This window comes from Lagopus muta, chromosome Z, assembly GCF_023343835.1.
Source record: "Lagopus muta isolate bLagMut1 chromosome Z, bLagMut1 primary, whole genome shotgun sequence".
NCBI lineage: Eukaryota > Metazoa > Chordata > Aves > Galliformes > Phasianidae > Lagopus > Lagopus muta.
In genome coordinates, this window is record NC_064472.1 from 41,245,126 (window position 1) to 41,265,242 (window position 20,117).

General features: G+C 38.6%; 1 long non-coding RNA gene across 1 annotated transcript in view; it reads left to right on the forward strand.

Annotated features, from left to right (window-relative positions):
* The first annotated feature begins 1,726 nt into the window (after positions 1–1,726).
* LOC125687259 (uncharacterized) overlaps positions 1,727–20,117 on the forward strand; it is a 43,519-nt gene continuing 25,128 nt past the window's right edge. The window contains exons 1-2 of the long non-coding RNA XR_007374029.1: positions 1,727–1,889; positions 3,243–3,398. This is a non-coding gene — a long non-coding RNA (uncharacterized LOC125687259). The remainder of the gene's footprint in view (positions 1,890–3,242; positions 3,399–20,117) is intronic.

Consider the following 20,117-nt stretch of genomic DNA (forward strand, 5'->3'; position numbering starts at 1 on the left):
AGGGTTTCACCTACACCTACCTTTCAGTGTCAGCATGTGTGGGATGGAGAGGATCAAAAGGCAGAGAAAGCAACCATATAAACAGTTCAGGTGGTAAGTGGCTTCATTAGGCAGCAGGATATTTTAAGACCATTGATAATATTTAATCGAGTAGACCTGTCCTTATTTCATCAAGTAGACGTGTCTAATACTTAAGTCATTTATAGCTTTCGTTTAATTTAGGCATCTTCCCCGGTAACTGTAGTAATCCAGGGTCTGGTTCTCATTTATGTGTAGTCTCTATATGATTACTAACTTTCTAGCCACAAACAGCCATTGGGCTTATTGCAGTCATCAGAGGACGTGTGACCTTTTTGGAGGGATCTGAATTCTATAAATAGAAGACTGTTAGAGAGTCTGTACGTCTGCTCCACAACAAAGGATGAGGAAACAGAATAGTGCTGCTCTTTCTTATTATTGCCTTTTAAGAACTAGCAGCAAAACGTGAAACAGTGCAGCGCAAAAGACGTCTCTAGCAAAACACATTCAATATTCAGAACTACTGAAGGAATATTTTCTCCTCAAAACTAAAAGGCTTTTCTTGAATTTTTCAGGCAATTTTTATAAAAACAAAAAAAAAAGTTTTTCAGTTTTTCAGAAGAAATTTTTTTTTTTTTTTTTAACAAAAATGTAAACTCTTGTTATGAAAACTTCAGTTTAGCATAATTTTCTGACAGCAGATAGTGCAGTGGATACTGTCGCTTTGTCCATTCCCATACTGAAAAGAAAAATAAATAAATAAATCACACAGAAACTCTTTTCTGGAAGTGTATGTTTCAAAACAGCCCTCATTTAAAAAACTAAAACTTCTTATATTATTAGCAATGCAATAACTTCTAGCAAGTATGTGGCAGCTGGTCATGAAAAGTCGCTTTTTCCAAATGACTTCTCCTGAATTCTATAATACACATAGGACACAGCTTAATTACTTTCAGCATTTGCACATTATAATGGAATTGCTCTGAAGAAGCTTTGTACTGCCTTGGGTAATGAATATACTTTAAAAACTCTTAAAGAGTCCCTACCACATTTAATCCTTCAAAATTTTTCTTCAAGTGCTTCTTTTTAAGGTTTCAAATGTGTGTGAAGCGGTGCCTGAAAAAATCCAAAGCACTCATTGAAGGTACATTGAAAGGTACATTGAAAACTCGTAATTTTATCATGGTAACATGAGACCATCTTCCAGTTGAATAATTTTTATTTACTACCAGTCTGCACTGTGGGGCCCTGAGCTAATGTCATCTCCCTGTATTTTCCCACTATGTTGTCCAGTCCCTGTAATGGTGTGTAGAAGAGGAGCAAGGGAAATCCAGAGGGAAAGGAACTGACAAGCATAGTGAGAAAAGCAAATTAGAATCCTCTTGGTGCTCTCCTAAAGAAAATAATATGCGGTTAACCTTAATACATTAGAAAACTTTTGTATCTGGTTTTACTGAAGATTAGCAATAAGACTTAAAGACTGCCTGGACTATAGTGTGGACTGATAAGCCTCTGAAATATTTTCCTGCTTCTTGTCCTGAAGGCTAGGGAGGCATTTCTGTACCATTATTCCTGTGGAGCAGAGATAAGCTGGAATGCCAGAGATAGTCTGGTGTATTTATCAGTTAGAGAAAACCTTGACTCAAATGAAATGCTAGCTCAGAAGCTCATCAATCACTTTTTTAGTTTCCAAGAGATAAGCCAGGGAATGTTTATTAAGAACACTTATTGCATCAGCAATGTAGTTTGAGACATACTGAGACACACTGTGCCATGTATCCTGTTATGAACAGACTGCTTTAATATAGATGTTCTGAGGTTGTCCTCCACACGTATATTTTTTCTGAAGTTGAAGACAGCTCTGACTTAAGGTAAAGATCTGCATTTATCTCTGTTTCTCAGCTTAACGATCAGCTGTGTTAGCATCCTGAAGTGCTCATTTCATCAATCTTGAAGGGGCCTGTATCCTCCCTTCTTTCCCTTACCTGTAGGAAGATAGGAGAGACTTAGGATTTATTGTAATTCTGTCATGCAAGTTCACTGCTGGTCAGCACCATGGTTCACACTCATCTGAACATAACTGAACCATAGGATTTATTTCCTTGCAGAAGCCATAGCTTCCATTGCTGTAGAGTCATAGGGGTTCTGCACAACTTCAAAACCATTCCACTAATCCTGGATCCAAAACCATTGGGAGCGGCATTAATGTCTACCTGATTTTTGAATTAACTGTTAAAATCTTTCAGTAGGATTTTGCTCCTAACTTAGACCATGCTACACAGACCAAATGATTAGCAGAAATCTTTTCTTGTCTCTGACTGCAATAGTTCAGAGAGGCTGCATATAATGCAGTGTAGTAAGTTGTAGCCATGCAGGTTCATGGCAACATTTCTGGTTAAGCAGAGAAGTGCTATTGTCACATTCTCCAGCAGGCTTATTAGTGTCAGAAAAAGCACCCTTGAAGGAACAGCTATGGAAACAGTATGATTTTGTTTGCATATTCCATTGCATATGCCCTTCACCTTTTGATCCATTAGCTCAGTTCTATATGTGAGTGTTTATTTTGAGTTCCAGTGTGTTCAGTGAAACAACAAATCCAATTGCATACAGGATTGCTTCACAGCAGATTACAAACTTTTTTCTCCCAGCCTTTCTTTCCTTGCCAACTGTTCAGAGCACTGATTCCACAGAGAACGTGTTTTCATATATGAATATGAAGTACAGTGAGGGGGTTGTGCACCTCCATGATATTTTCTTCAAATAATAATAGTAATTTTTTAAAAGATAATGTCCCTCTTGTCTGTCTAAGGACTAAAGAGGCTTCCCTTCCCGCAATAACGAGGGGAGGAGAGAGCCAAGGACTCCATTGATAGAGCACAATGGGACTCTTCTAAAAATGCTTCTCAGGGCAGTTAGAAGAGTCAGCTATTAACCAGTGTGATGAAAGGAATGAAGACGGGAAATGGAAAACCTGAAGGGTCACGAATGAAAACTGTCCACTTTAGAGAACCTACCTCATCAAGCTATAATCAGTGAGGAACTAGCTGGGCTGTCATGGCTTGAAATATTTAAATCTCAGTGACAGATAAGATGTAGGCTCTGTGTGAGTTTATATTTCATGGTGCTGTCAAGGAGGAACTGTCTGTTTTCATGAGAGGAATGAGCTGAGAAAGTGGAAATGGAGGGAAGACAGCAATGGAATTAATTGTACCTTTCTTATAAAGTCATAATTTAGGTGTGGGTGAGAGGATCCTTCTGGCTTCGTTTGATCCAGCCGTTTTCCTCAAAGATTCCTGCCAGCCATCCTATACCCTTGCAGTTCTGATGAGGAGGAAAATCCAGCTCTGAGATGAGCAAGGAGCCCCAGTATAATCACTAAAGTAAGGTGACTAAAAATATAAAGACAGGACCAAATTACTTAACTCTCCTTAGATGCTTAAACCTGGGTGTATTCATTTCTACTCTCAAGTGCACACCAAAGCCATTCTGACTCGTTTTTCCTTTTACTCTTCCCTCTTTCCCTTTCTGCCTCTCTTTTTTCCCCTCTTTTTTTCCACTCTTTCTTTTCCCCTCTCCCTTTCCTCTTTTTCCTTGCCTTGCCTTGCATTGCCTTCCCAGAGTCAGTCATTGATCTCTTTTCATGCTTCACAGACGAGTGAAGTGTTGGTGTTGCATTTTGTAAAAATGGAATTTTTTAGCAAGGAGCACTGCTGTGGGCTGTAATACAGAATACTTTGTCTTTCACTTTAAAGAATTCTAACTGTGGTAAAGCTATCTGAGGAAGCAGGCAAAAGCTGTTACCATTTTCCCTTGGGTGTTAAGTGATTATTTCAAGCATTTGCAGTATAAAATACCACTTTGCATGTCACAGAATCCATGTAGAAATGAATTAGTTTTATGTTCTTTTTTTTTTCTTCCAGAAATGGACACTGTACTGTACTTACTGTACCTACTATCTGCAATTGTACTGCTGTAGGTTAGTCACCAATCTGTATTTGTATAAAAAAATGTTAGATCAGGGCACACTCATGGCCTGATAAGGAATATCTTGCAATATTAATAGCACTTTGCATGTGATAATAATAATTAATCACACAGGGAAAATAACATTCCTACTTTTTGAACTGTGATGTATTTTTCCTAAATCTATCCCTTTGTAACTCCATATTTGAAAATATCCCAAAAGAAAACAAAATATAGATCAGTAATACATTTTAACCATTAAAGAAAATACTTCTTTGGATTATGAGAAGGATGCACAGTGTAAAACCACACTGTGAAGTTCTCTCCATGGCTTTTGGAAAAGGAAAACAATGCCTGGACTACCAATTGTTATTATGGTAGCACATGTGCTGTGGGTCACATCCAGTGTTCCCAGATACTGAGCAACCCGTGCTGAAATTCTCTTCAGCTGTAAAATCTAGCACATCCCAAGGGCGAATCAAATTTATTGCACACTTACATCAGACAGAAAACAGAGTGCCCTTGTGCTAGACACTTCCCTAGAGACAGAACAGCAGAAAGCATCTGCCTCTAGGTGATTAAAACCAAAATTAAATAGAACACTAAGGAGTGAAGGCGGAATACACGTGGAATAAGTACTGAGGGAAGGACTAAAAGGGATTACAGGAAATGGCCAAGACAAAAGAAGAAGAAAATTTCCCTGTAACATAAATAATTGTTAGCCCTGCATAAACTTCTTGCTGCAATGGCTATTCCACATAAATTTTTCCAAATCCCAAGCAGTTACAGAGCACAAGCAGCCCTGTGCACCCTGAAAGCAGAATGCCTCTTGTTTTCTGGGGCCACAACAAGTTAAAGAGAACTGGAACAGGCAGATCCTGTTTTCCTTCTTCTTGCCCAAATACTATCAGGTTTAAGATGGAGAAAGGCTGGCAGGTAATGTTTTTTGCAAGTGGAAAAGATTAATGTCTATTTGATGATCTGGCACAGATGTCTGAAAATAATTGCCAAAGCAGTATGTGCTTGATGTGTTGTGTTGGTTTTTCTTTTTCCTTAATATTTTGCCTCCCTTTCTGTGTTATGAAATGTTTGTAGAGATGCAACTCTTAAAATACTCAGTGAGTACATCACAGTATGCTTCTTGTTTGTATAAGGGCTCTAGAGCAAACTAGAGAAACTTGCCAGAGATTTAGTCTTCAGCTCCCAAATGGCGAAATACAGACAGCATTGGTATAGATGGCTTGAAATCAAGAGGCCACTGACAAAATGGTTTCTGCTGATACAAGTGCAACCAGACAACAAGCACTGAATGGCCCTGTCTTACACAAGAGTAGTGTTATGACAGATTTATGGCATCTGGCAACATGAAAGAGGACAGAAACATCAGCAGCACACTGAAGATGTAGGGCAGGGGTATAACAATAGCCAGAAGACCAATGCAGTTGAACAGGGATGAGTTACCACATAACGCAACTAAAAATATATCCTAGATAATATGAAAGAACTGGTACATAAGAATTGATGCTCAGAGGCTTTCATATGGATACTTAAAATATATGCGTAACATAGAGCTTCTGTGCGTTTCAGCAGCTTCCTTGTTTTTCATATCTGAACCTAGGAGGTGACTTTCTCCCTATTCTACTGAACACAATACTAAACTGAAATGCAGTGTCTGCTGGTTCCTCTCCAGAGCTTCTGTCCTTCTGTTCACATTAGCAAGGGGTTAAGGAGGGATGTAAAATATTTATTCATCCTACATCACCTGGATTTTGAACACAAATTCTTTCTCAGTCAGGAATGAACTGTGCATCTTCTTTAGATCTTTTACTTATCCAGGCTTCAAACTCCTGAGTCCAGACCTGATCCGCTGAGAGGAATGTGTGGCTGAATTTCAGTGAATAGCCAATGCCCAGCAACTGAACTCTGCCATCTACAGCACGACATTCCTTGAGGAAAGTCTTAGAAAAGGAGAAAGAAGAGGCAGCTGGAGACAAAGCACCTACTGTTTGTGGGGCAACCTGTTGAGACATCATGATGAAAAATCCTTATGAAGCAGATATTCATCCATCTCACAGGTGAATTAACCAAGTAGTCAGGGCCAGTAGGGACCAAAACAAGATCTTCTGATGAAAGGAGTCCACTGATATGTCAAAAGATACCGGAAGCTGTTGTGTGAAACCAATACACTTCATTGCACCTAATAGTAACAGTAAAAGATTATTTTATAAGTGACAGAACGAACAGCTGGGAAGGCAAGTGTGCTGTTTGTATATTATCAGCTTTTGATGAAAATCCCTCAACAAAGAAACAGAGAAGTTAGTCCAAATGTTCCAAGGGTACAGGTAGTGAAACCAAATCCTACTTAGACCTTCAGGGGATAGCACAGGGTAGAAGCAGATGGTTTGGAATTATGCACTTCAGCTGTACTCTCAGTTACATGCCTAAAGCTACATCACTGCTAATGCACAGAAAACCAAGCCCCAAATGTCCTCCATCTAATTCTGTTTTGTGTAGCTGTTGGACTTCCTAATTTAACCACAGGAGAGTGTCACATGATGTGGACAAGCTCAGGTAACACCAAACAATCTTGGTTTAACAAGATTTCTAGGTGAGGTTTTCATGTGTGAAAATAATTTGGCAGTTTGTGACGAAAATGATAAGTCAGGGCCCTTCCCGGAAGGTTTCTCTCAATGTGCTGCAAAGACAGATTTAATTTGTGGATCAAGTAGAATTCAGACTAATTAAAAGAAACAACAGGAGCAAAATATCTTGTGCAACAGAGAGCTGTCAGTGTCCTTTATATTTCAGAGAGGAGTTGTTCCTTTTTGCTATAAGAGCTGTCCCTACAGTTATCACCACCACATGCAAGGTTTATTTCCTCAGGCAAAACAGGACCACATGCCACGGTTTTAAGTTTTAATCAGCTCATAGGTTTAAACACGTAAGCAGATAGAATTATTCACGAGTGTATACTACAAGCATGATTTTCAAGATTCCTACTCAGCACTCCATCCTTCCTTATCATAGTATTCATGCATGGTAATGCAAGTGATAAATTGGAAAAATTGAGTTGTATGCTTTTAGGCTTCATTTAGTTACAGCCCCACTGAATCACCACACTAGAAAAACACCTCTTATCAAGATAACCTAAAAGAGTATTTTATTTAAGAAAATGCCAATGACAGCATTGGCAGTTCTTTACTATGAGAGTGGTCAGGTGCTGGAACAGGATGCCCAAAGATGTTGTGGATGCCCTGTCCCTGGACATGTTTAAGGACAGGTTGGGGCTCTGGGCAGCATGGTCATCAAATGTGGAGCCAAGCCACTCCATGATCCTATGATTCCATGACAGCAATATTTTATTAAATACCTATGGTAATGTTCTCCAGCACTCTTCCATCAATTACAGATGGAGAAGGTCATCCTCTTCTGCATTTCAGACAGCTTTAATGAGCCAATGAAGCTCAGTTATATGCTTGATAAATATATCTCATTTTATTTACTAGCACACATAAAACTCAGTGAAACATAAGTATCTGTTCACTGTGAACTGAGCCAGGATATAAATATGTAGGTATATCTCAATGGATAAATTTTATCATGAGGAAAAGGAAGGGAAGGGAAGAAGAAGCATAAAGACATGTTAATTCCAGTGGAAATAGATGTAGCTCTGGACAACCATTTTAAATTGAAGGATCTGCTCCATCAGACTTCTCATAAGTAGCAGCCAAAGTGGAGCATCTCAAGTGGCATATGTTACATACACTTCTTAAACTTCTTACAAAAGCCCTATTCTATTTTTGTGGTCTATTTCTGCACTTATTTCACTTTGTAGTATCGTTTGCAAGTGTTTATTCAAAAGAGAAGGAAATAAATCTGCAAAAATTTGAATTTCAACAATAAAGTCTCCATCTCCAGTAGGTGACCTTCCAACTTGCTCAGGTAACAGAAAGACTTATTCTGGGGCATTTCTTGGGCTTGATCAAGCATTGGGTGGAACACCTAGGTAAGTGTTGCAGAAAATCTTGCCTTGTACTTACAGTGCCTTACCCCAAATTTTGAATTGTGCTTTATCATGAAAGATAGACCAGGGAATGAGAGCTTGTAATGTAATTTCTTTCCAGATTTTAAAGGCTCAAGGAATATTTCTTTGGAACTTTTAGCAGTATTGTCATCAACTTCAAGTGAAGAGACACCATTTAAAGAGTTGTATTTTGTCTTCAGAAAGGAGAACACAGTAGTATATGTTATTGTACACAAACTTTACCAGAATAATGTTGACTGTGGAGCTGTTTAGGAAAATCTTTCCTTTTTGATCTATGTTTAATCATGGTCTTCTGAGACTCACTCACATTTTCATTTGTCTCAGAAGAGATTTGCTACTGAAATGTGCAATTCATTTCTTCAAAAAAGAAAAGAAAAAGTAGTAAAGAAAGAGAAAAACTTTAAAGAAAGGAACAACTAACAAGATGTTTTACCTACATCTGTATAGGTAATATGTTCCACTGAAATCCTATCTCTAAGTTCTAAAAGAAAAGTTTTACTTTCCTCCCTACTCATCACAGGCTAAGAATTTATTTACTCTGTTCGAGTAATATTAAATTCCAATAAAACATCTATTGTCTGTGAAAAATGACAACTTTCACAACAAAAGGAAAACCTCCAAGAGAGCATTAGGGTAGGGAAAGATAAGCAACTCCTGGCTGGGCCAAAAGCTTTTTAGTGAGGGGGCAGAGGCTTCAAGTTTTAGATAACAGCATGGAGAAAAAATAATTTTTTTATCATTTTTCCAGTGAAGAATTGATGAAAATAGATAGTGAAGCTGTGCTTTCACCTTATAAGAGAACCTTTTTGCTTTATGCTGAGGATACACTCAAACAGTGGCCTGGGATTTTAACAAGAAACAAAAAATCCCAAACCTAAACCTGAAGGCAGATCATGCTAGCAGACATCCCCATTTCCTGTTTCAAGCAGTGTGTGAAAACAAAGCAGATATTCATCCCTGCCAGCAGCTGACCCCAGCATCTCCCACCGGCTGTCCCCAGTAGTGGAGTTGGCAATCAGTCAGGAGGTGGGAACTCTGGATTCAACTCTTGGCTGTTGAGGGTTTACACGGCTCATGTGCCCTCATTCTCTCATTTTTTGTCCCCTCAGCTGCTTCCTGCCCAGTCTCCCAGCGGCCAGAACTGAAGCTGTGCTGCATGTGCAGTTGTGCATTTAGTACTAAGGTGCACCCATAGATTTCTTCCCCCATTCCTCACTTCTGTTTTACCATTTCTTAAAGCTCTGCCTACTGTGATGGGCCATGACCTGCCTCTCCCTGCACAAGCTTTGCAACCCTGACCTACAGACTGGATGGTATCACAGAACCTCAAGTAAGCATGTCAACCAGCACAGCATAGCACTCCTTAGCAGCAGGCCTGTGATCATCTTCCAGCAGAAGATGCAGTTCATGTTGAGACCTCACAATTACTACAATTAAAAAAAAAATGAATGCTACCATTACAATAATGCAATTTACCTTAAATCTGCAGTGGCAGCTCAGACAGGATTTCATGGGAATCCTTACTAGGAAGCAGCTCAATCATCTGTTGTAAGGGAAAACAAAACAAAACAAAACAAAACAAAACAAAACAAAACAAAACAACCCCAAACAAACAAAAACAACAACAACAAAAAAAAGCCAACAGGAAAAAAAAAAACAACAAAAAAACACCGAACAACAAAAAAAAACAACAGGCAGCACTTGCTGCACAAACTTGTCAGGAAAGGGTGAGAAACAGCCAAAAGTGGATGCACTGTAATGTTAAGCATGCTGTGCTGCAGCAGGGCAGACATGGTGTCTCTAGGGAACCTACAGCTTCTCAGTTTCTGTCTTCCAAGCTAGCAAGAAATGTGTCTACATCTTTCTGTGGCTTTCTCTTGAGGGTTTTGGCTGTGCTGTGCATGATGAATTCTGAGGCCATTAGGACAAATTCCTACAGTCTGCTTCACTTGAGTGAGGACTGTATTTTCCTCACAAGACTTTGTAACAATGAAGTATCATTCTGGATCTTAGTCTTTTCTTTATAGACACTTTCATTTCCTACAGGAGTAAACATTGTAGTTTAACATTTTTTTTTGAGCTAAACCTACTCCAATTTTGCTAAACAGAAGCCTGAAAAATATTGTTCAGATTTGTATTTTTAAAATGGTCTTGATGAGAGTCATGTCTGAGAATGACTGAAGTTCAGGCCTCATGGAAGTAACAGACTTAATCTCAATGTAATAGTTCTCTCAGAATTTCAGATTTATTCAAATTCTTTCTGTAGTATTAATTGTTTGGCCAAGTCAGAAGCTGGACATTATTGCTTTGGATTTGGTTTTAAGGCATAATCTTGAAATTGAAGTATCCTTAGTACCAAATGGTTGTATTTTGACCCAAATTTAAATCCCAGGTTCAGAGTGCAATGACAACTCAGTGAAATATCTGGAGTAACTTTTTTTAATGTGGGCAAGCAGTGGATTCCCCCTCCTTCAACCATCCTGCAGTTTCATTCTCATGAATGTTTCCATTCTAGCTGAAATTTTTCCCAGAAAAATCAACCTCATAGAAGGCATGAGCATTTCAACTTGAATTCCTTGGCAAAGAGATAAGCAACAGAAAGCAGCACTTTTTATTGGGAAAAAGTGTTGCACAGCAGTCTTTGTACCACTCATTATTTTAATCTGTTTGTCTAGCCATGGTATTGCCAGTGAATTTATTACTTGAATATTTAGGGTGGCGGCTAAATGTCAATTACTTCTCCAGTCTTTCTTCAAACATTTAGCAAAATAAAAAAAAGAATTAAAAAAAAAAAAAAAAAAAAAAAAAAAAAAAAAAAAAAAGGAAGCTCCCTTCCCTCATGCTTGCTATGTACAGGATTGGCACCACAGACAAATCAATTAATTAAAGGACGGAGTGTCAGAATTCCCCAGAGGTCCTCTTGGTTGATTTGAAATACGTTTTTCCTTCTAAATATTGTACTGTTTTCAGTTTTCTTAAATTTTTACAGTGTCTTTTTAACAGAATTAGACAACTCTATGCATAATGGCGTTGTAGTTATGCATGCTAAGATTAGAATAATTGAGACTCCTTGCAACTGTAATCTGGGTTTTCTGGCTGCATTTCTTCAGCTCATGCACTGGTGAAGGAATGCATTACTCACAAACTCATTTGTGCTTCTGAATTTGTACATCTTATTAATGTTTTTGTCTCATGCCAAATGCATTTCGTGTTTTACAAAGCATGAAAGTGGGCTTTGCCTGCCCTAAATAATATGCATCAATAGATGTATTGTCTGGAACAAGGCTGCTTTAAAGATCAATGGAAAAAGTACTTGGAGGAGAAGCAAAGCTTCACCACCTGCCAGACATAATTAGATGAGAAACACAAGAAAGGCAACTGTGAGTCTAGATCTTTGCAGGCAAGAAGCACTCACAGCTAGGTATCCAGTAGAGCTGGCTATACTTATATCCACACTATGTCAACAGTGGTGAATTCAGACAAGACTTGGAGCAGGAGGGAGATAATAAAATGACAGGATGGTGGCAAATCAATCCCAAGTGTGAAAACTGAGAGTGTGGCATCATAAAAGAAGTCTGAAGTGTGACAAGTAATATGAAGGCTGAGCAGTGGCTAAGGCGCTGCAAAACTCCTGGGGAGCTTCTGCATGTTGCAGTTGAAGAACTGCTTAAGGTACAGCATAATTCCAACAAAAGGATCCAAGGGAGACAGTAGGCAGGAATACATTTATTCCAGAAGTTAGATGCAGATTTCTAACCCTGGTGAAGTGAGGCTTTCGGACAGCCTTCTTTTGAAAAAAGTAGGGGTTAGATGGGTACAAAGCAATGGGATGGAGCCTGGCAGAGTGTGAGGTGATAAACTGTAGACCTCAGAGAAGAAAGGCCAGCATTACTGGTCCATCCCAATACCGTATGCTGTTTGGTAACCTGATGCTTCCAGAGATGGGTAGAACTGTTAAACTTTCAACTCATGTTCCTTTGAAGGACAAGGGATATTGTACACAGGATATGCAAGTTTTATTTTATGTACTATATATGCTATATGGGATATACTATGTCTAAACTCCTGTTTTCCAGTCCATGTGCAAAGAACAAAACTCTGTAACGAGTCTCCTTCTCACAGCTAATTTCTAAGCTCATTTTCCTCTTTAAGACCTAGAATATTTTCTGAACTCTTGTGCTCTTGTAGCTCAGAAGGCCAATGGTATCCTGAACTCCATCAGAAGAGGGATGTTTATTCCTCTCTACTCTGCCCTTGTGAGGTTCCATCTGGAGTACTGTGTCCAGGACTGGGGCCCACAATACAAGAAGGGTGTGGAGCTGTTGGAGAGTGTCCAGAGGAGGGCCACAAGGATGATCAGACGTCTGGAGCACCTCCAATATGAAGTCAGGCTGAGGGAGCTAGGCTTTTGCAGCCTGGAGAAGTATTCCAGTATTTAAGAGGGAATTATAAACTGGAGAGGAATCAACTTTTTACTCGGGTAGATAGTGATAAGACAGGGAGAATGGTTAAGCTTAAGCTCAAGGAAGGAAGGTTTAGATTGGATGTCCGCAGAAAGCTCTTTACAAAGAGAGTGGTGAGGTTCTGGAACAGGCTGCCCAGAGAGGTTGCGGATGCACTGACCCTGGAGCTGTTCAAGACCAGCTTGGATGGAGCCCTGGGCAATCTGGTCTAGTGCCAAATCTGGAGGTGGCCCTACCTTTGACAGCTAGGTTGGAACTTAATGATCTCTGAGATCCCTTTCAACCCAAGCCATTCTATGATTCTACAATTCTACCTCTGATTGCCATCATCTCTGCATGAACCAAAGGAGGCAAGATGTTGAGGAAGGTGTTGGATACCCTCTCATTTTACCACGCCTGTTCTCCCACCAGTATGAAATGAAACTCAAGAATGAGATTAATACCTTCCTCTTTTACTTCTTCTACCCATGCTAGGCAACTAATGCCTCACAGAGCATGTGAGTTTGATTTCAGTCACTTTCCCCTTGGAAGATGTGATAGAATTTTGTATATCTCACCATATTTCTCATGGAAAGTCAGTCACAATTTCACCTTCCATCAATGTACAGGAAATTATCTTCTTTTTCCAGATATTTTTCTTATTATTTCATTTGATGTAATTAAACTTTCCTTTTCATGTCCTTGGAAATCAAACAAATTAACTGCAGTTACATTTTACCTTGTTGTTGGTAAAATGATACTCAGCACTCAGCAGAATGCTCTGTGCTGGAAATACTCTGGACCCCTGAGAGATCTTCCCATGTACATGCAGATAGCATATACGAACAAAGAATGAGGAAAATCAAATCTACAGCAATTCCTGTCTAATGGTTAAACAATGTATGTAAGTATCTCCAATGTCATATGTAGCCTTTGCATTTACAAAACACAACATTTAAAATCAGTGTAGAAAAAAATGTAGAAGTTGTTATTTTTATTACTCTTTGCCACTGAAGTTGGATCTAGATATTTTTGTCAGTAATTGCTAACAATTGAATTGCTCTATTTTAACTAGCAAAAGGTACACTGAGGAATCATTCTTGACTCTCATAATTTCTCATCTTCCCATATATACACATAAGCATATGTATATATTGATGCATAAAAATGCTTTTTCATGCTTCTAAATGACTTTTAAAACTACACAGAAAACCATAATCAAGTTTGATTAAGTGATTTTTTAAAAGAGTAGGTGTTAAGGAATTTAGTGAACTGTCCTGTCAAGATGCCAGCCCAGGCAAATCAACATTATTTCACTGAAGAGAAACCAGAACAACAGTGGGGAGGGGAGTGGAGGGGAGCGGTTCTTGAAGTGGGTGCAGGCATTCAGTGCCAAGCATTTTATATTAAAGAAAAGTCTGGCTTTGATGACTGTGGCTTGATTATAGGCATTACTAATTTTCTCAGTTGTCAATGGAATAGTGAATGGTGTTGATTCAGCAAATGGTGGAGATAAATAGAATAAATGATTTGGGGATTAGGATCTTGGAGTGCTTCAAAGCTGTCTGCTTGGTGTTGTTGCTTTCAATATGAAAAGGTCACAATATCACGCTTAAAATAGGTATGATTGGAAAGCAGTATCAAATAGACATACATGTCAGGAATAAACTGAGGGATGCTTTCCTTTGGCTTGGGAATAAATAATTGCTGCCTGTTCCTGTAAAACTCATTACTGACACACATTCACACATGCATACACTCATTCTCATTTGCACCACTCTTTCTCCACCATCAGGCTGGTAAATGCCCATGAGAAGACCCAGTACCTTGCAACAGGAGGCAGTGTGAAAGAGGAGCCATTTGATGCATGTGACCTTGGACACTAGGCTGTGGTGCATCTCTCACATGAATCAGTCTTGCTTTTTAAAAAAGTAGTGGGCAAAGCTTTGGAACTCAGTGACCTGCAGGGACACAGTTTGAACTGCTCTGAGGATGTGTGGGAGGGATGAAGAGCAAGTTTTACAAAGGTCAAAACCACAAAAAAAAAAAAAAAAAAAAAAATACAAAGCAAAGCAAAACCAACAGCCTATCACCCTGCCACAAAATACGCTGTAGAATTTCAGGCCTTGAATTGCTGATTGCCCTCACGTGAACAAGTTAAGATCCTGTGGTTTTGTCTGATCCCAGTCATGTTTAGTCTTAATCTATCTCAATCACTAGCTATGTTTTAAAAATAACATTTTGTGGTTCCAAAACATCTTTAGTTAATCCTTGCTTAGTTTGGAAGGGAATTATATATGGAAGGATGCACGTGTCCATGTGGCTTTGATGGATACTCCCTTTACTGTTCTCATCCATCAGAAATTTTCTTGAACTACAATATATAATTCTACAGCACCAAACTTCTGAATACTGGATTCTAGATGGTATGGGTTGTTTTTTTTTCAAGCATGCCTAGATCTCACAATAAACAAAAATAAAAATAAAAATAAAAAATTATTGAAAATACGCGAAGTTGATATATGGATGTTCTTGGATCTTTTCCGTAATGGGAGTCAGAGGCATCACTGCTGCTTGCCACACAAGAAGCCAAGGAAAGAAAAGCAAAAATTTTATAGTTCAAAGTTCACGCCCACAGAATTATCTGGAAAAGGTATGACATTTTACTTGGAGTTGTAGCTCTCTCTTAAGAACAAGAGCTTGGCTTTAGTTACTGAATATAAGGAATATGGTTTCTGAGATTAGTTTTCAGGATAATTGAAAGAAAGCCTTTTAAATAGTTCATTTCAGGACACCTTTTACACTCTTTTCTCAAGTGAAATATTCATTTTCATTTCTTATTCCCCTCACAAACTAGGGCCTGAGAGACTGCAAGTCTTCAGAAGTCTGGTCTCAGATTCTCTTTTTATGCTTCTTAAGCAAACACTTCTTCCATCCACTTCACCTTTTAGATATCCCATTGAAATTTTTAAACAACCAAATTATTTCAGAACAGTGTACTCTCAAGCATGGTTATTACAGTTTCCTAAAAGAGGGATCCTCTGTCAGGATCTTAAAATAGACGTGCACAATGTGAGGGTCTAGGGTAGATTTTACAAGTGCAGAAAAACCTTGAATACCATGATATCTTCCTAGTCTGCTGTGAATATCAGGTATTTAGATTATAACTAGTGACGTATATTTCCACATCAACAACTTTTCAGAAGGGGCATTCTGATTGGCATACAATACACAACTCTTAAACAACTATCACTTTCATAACTGCGGCATTCTGTGGTAAAGACTTTATCACATGATTTTTGCAACCACATACCTTCAGAAGGCATTTTTGCTGGAAACAAGTGGGGAAACAAAGCTGTGAAGGGGCTGAAGCACAAGTCTTATGGGGAGTTGCTAAGAGAATTGAGATTGTTTACTCTGGAGAAGTGGAGGTTCAGGTGAGACCATGTTGCACTCTACAACTCCTTGAAACGAGGTGGTGGGGTGGGGGTCAGTGTCTTCTCACAGGTAACAGTAATAAGACATAAGACCTCAGGTTTCAGGTTATTAGGCTATTAGGAAGCATTTCTTCTCTGAAAGATGGTCAGGCACTGGAACAGACTGCTGAGGGAGATGACACTATCCCTGAAGGTGTTCAAGAAAAGTGTAAATGGCACATGGAGACATGGTTAGTGGGGCATGGTGGTGATGGGTTGATGATCCAACTAGATGACCTTAGAGACTTTTTCCAATGTTAAAGTTTCTGTGATTATATGATGTGCTACTGTATGTGCTATGTGCTACTATGTGCTACTGTAGCTATCATGCACACACATCTGAGACCACAGATGAAGAAATAACAAACTTGTTCACACACAAACTTGCAAATAAAAAAAAATGGTATGAACCAAATTAAAACCACTTACAAAACAGTTTGCAGAATTTTGGGCCTAGATATTTAGATTTCGTTTCCATGTTTTGTTTTGTTTTGTTTTGTTTTGTTTTTTTAAGGTAAAATTACTGTGGCCCACTAATAAAAATGCACAGGCATAATGTACAAAGAGCCCCAAACCAACCCTATGCTCTGCTGTCCATGCAACCCACAGCAACTCAGTATTAAATTTCAGAAAACATGCAATTACAGAAAACAAAACAAAACAAAACAAAACAAAAAAAAACTCAGGGAAAAAAGATTTTTCAAATTAGTTCTGGTTTGTGAATTGATTCCCATTCCTGTTATTTCCACTAAACAAATGGAACTGAAAAGCAATAAAATCAGTTATTGATTGTAAGGGACTTTTAGTTTCTCTACAAGCAAGTGACAATTTGGGGCAGAGGGGAAGAATATCAGGGCTATCAGTAGTTTCCAAAGCTGTTTGTAGTTTTTTGTATGATTTGAGCCAAGTTAGTGTAAATTGCCCCCCAAGAATGATGTTATAAGTGGTACACAGCAGTCAGTTCTATAACTAAGCAATGATTTATGCAGCTGTCCATCTATTGCATGCACAATACAGAGTGTCGCTACCTGCAGGGTGCTGCCTGCTCAGCACAGGCAGACACAGCCACCAGCAATGTGCAGCATGGAAAAAACAGAGAAGAGTAGCTAAAGGACACTAAAGTCAGCAGGAGCTTTAAGACTTTGATTCAATCACAGACATCTTTAGATCTACAGATATGCAATGTAGATACACAGTATCTTTCATTTTCTTTAATCGGTTTAAAGGACTGAGATAAGCCATTGGGAAATTCCATGTGAACAAGACTTGAAGCCAGGTGCTAGTGCTCCTGTTTTGACCATCTCAGCTAAGCGCTCCTTGAAATAGCTCTGCTAAATCAGGGGTACTACTTATTTTGGCAGCATCTTTATGCCAGAGAATGGGATTTCTCAGGCACAGTGCTGCAGTCCACACATAGGAATGCAGCAGAGTTTAGTCTGAAGTTGGCATATATGTTTGCTGTTTTCAGTTTTTATGATGTACAGGAAATTGTGCTTTCACTGTGTAAGTAGGATTTAGAAGAGGATTTTCATGCTAAAAACATGTGCATTCCTGGGCTGTAAATGACACTTTCACAATGAATCAGAGGGATACAGAATATATCTCTTTTGTTTACCAAAGACTGGCATATCATTACATCTCAACCAAAAGCCTTCTTAGTGACAACATTCTGCTACTTCTAACAACCAAATGTTTTTTCACAGTAGGGCTCAGACGGTAGTTTTCTCTCAGGAATCTGCTAGTTCGTTGTCTTGTTAGATGCCATTCATCTTTATTTCCAAATTTTCACATGCAGAAGAGAACACTTGGAAAACATTTAAACATTTGCAGTTGGAAGACAATCACAGTGATATAATGACTGTCCTTCAGTGCCTTAATTAAGTTCAATTTAATCAGCTTTTGAAATCTTAGATGCAATCAGTGGCTAACCAGATCTGTGTTGTATTTGCACTGGAATACTACCATAGAGAAGGAAAATTGATCTGACAAACTTAAGCAGCAAAAATTAATAGAATTTCTACAGAATTTTTTAAAAATATACATATCAAAGAAAATAGCTTGGAGCATTAAGGATGAATTAACAGAAAGTATTAGTTCATATATGTATGCAACACTGTAACTTATAATTTTACTTTTCTGTCACTCAATTCAGAAATTTGAAAGTACACAGCTGAACTGTGACATTTCTCAGAATCCAGGTGAACTGTCAAGGCCCCTGTGTTACTCATCCCCACCACTATTTTCCTCAGACACCAAGAATACAGAGCTTCTCTCATGCCCACATGGTCATCCTTGGAAGTTAACTGGCATTTCTTCAGTGAATGATACCCAAAGGAGAGGTTTGTTCTCCTTTCACTGAATGAGAGAATGAGGTGTGAAGAGGCTGTCCCATGCTGACATGTGAGCCAAGCAGTGAAACTGGCTTCAGCTGCATTACAATATTGTATACTCTCTACATCTATGTATTTGTGAAGCACATGTGTCATTTAATTGTGTACTTGCACACATAGTACATGTAATTTAATACAGAACAGTATGGCTAAATGCAAAGAGCCTTTTGGGATTACACCTGCTTGTGCAGGAATATAAGGGTTTCTTTCCCAACTTGTAGTCTATCCACAGATTCCCACTGAGAATTTGTTCATGATTTTATATTCTGACCACAGAATTGTCACTCTTTCAACGCTCTCTTGGAAAAAAAATCAAAATGATATTTTGAAAAAGAATCTGGACATGGAAAACAGACATCAAAACTTTTCCAACTTTCCGACTAAGCCATCTCTTTCCTACTTATTCAAGTAACCTTTCTCCTACTTATGGTAGTTTTAAATGAAAACAAAAATGTTACATTTGGAAGTTAGGGACGCTAAAATTGTGGATAAGCGTTTCTTTTTCTTTTGGATGTCTGGTCACAGTATAACTCCACTAAGGAAGGAGTTTACCAAAGCAAATGTAATAAAACGTACTCTACATTCTCAAAGTAGCATGTGTTAAGATTGTTAGGTGATTATGACTATGGTGAGATGAGCTTTTAAGAGAAATATGTGAGGGCTGCGTTACAGAAGACCTATTATATTCCTGTGTTGCTGCACCAGCATTCCTGAACAGAACTTCTACAGAAACCCAAGACACCAACCAGCATTGGAGGGGAACGAGTTGTTTTGTATCAACAGATACACTATTATGTATCTTTTATGTTATGTTTCAGAGCATAAGAAACAACACTGTTTGTGATAAGGGCTAAGATATTTCAATAAGAATTTTATATACACAGCAATTATTGAATTTGTGAAGCCAGTTTATGAAAAGTTTATGCATCTTTGGATGAAATGACAAGCAGGATCTTCTACAAAGCCCTCTCAATGTCTGAATCTGGCTCTGAAATTTGTCACTGCGTCGGAGGGAGAACAGCTCTGTGTTTGCCACAGTGCTCACACGGAAGTCTCTGGTGCCCAGCAGGATTCGATTCTCCTTGATGCCCCACAGCTCCCCTGGTCATGCAGATAGCTATATCAGATCAGATAAGCAATGAAAATTCTATATATAGAGCCAACCAATTGTAGGCTTTTCTACCACATGTTCATTTCACCTGATTCTCAGTATCTTGAGATATAAAAATGTTAAGATACTACAGATGATCTAGCTACAGATTAACCTTCCTTTTCAGTCTTTTTCTCCGTGCTCTCTATTCAGCCTCAATTCAGGATTTGTGAGAGAGAGCTGTAAATTCATTTATGTGTTTGAATTGTATCCAGAAAGTAGGATTTGTTTTGTGTTATTTTTTTGGTGGTTTTTTTTTTCTGTAGTGTTGCTAGAAAACAAATATCCATGCTATAGTATTAGTCAGCAATATCCTTTGCCTCCTTAAAGAAACACTTAGAAAGTAAAAAGACAGTGAAAGCACATGGCACTCTCCTCACCTGACAGAGGCTTTGTGGGGCTACAGTCACAAACATTTTGGGGGCTAGAATTACCTTTTATCTTTCCAGGCCCTTGTTTTATGATGCATCAAAAGTCAGGAAAAAAATCGCAAATCTGAACATAATATAATTAGGATCCTTTCAAAACCATCAATTTTTTCCTAAATTATTTTTGTACCCATCCCAGGAATGTTGTATGCTTTCCAGCAAGTAGTAATATGCCTGTTTGCTTTCATTGCAAAGATGCTGTGGT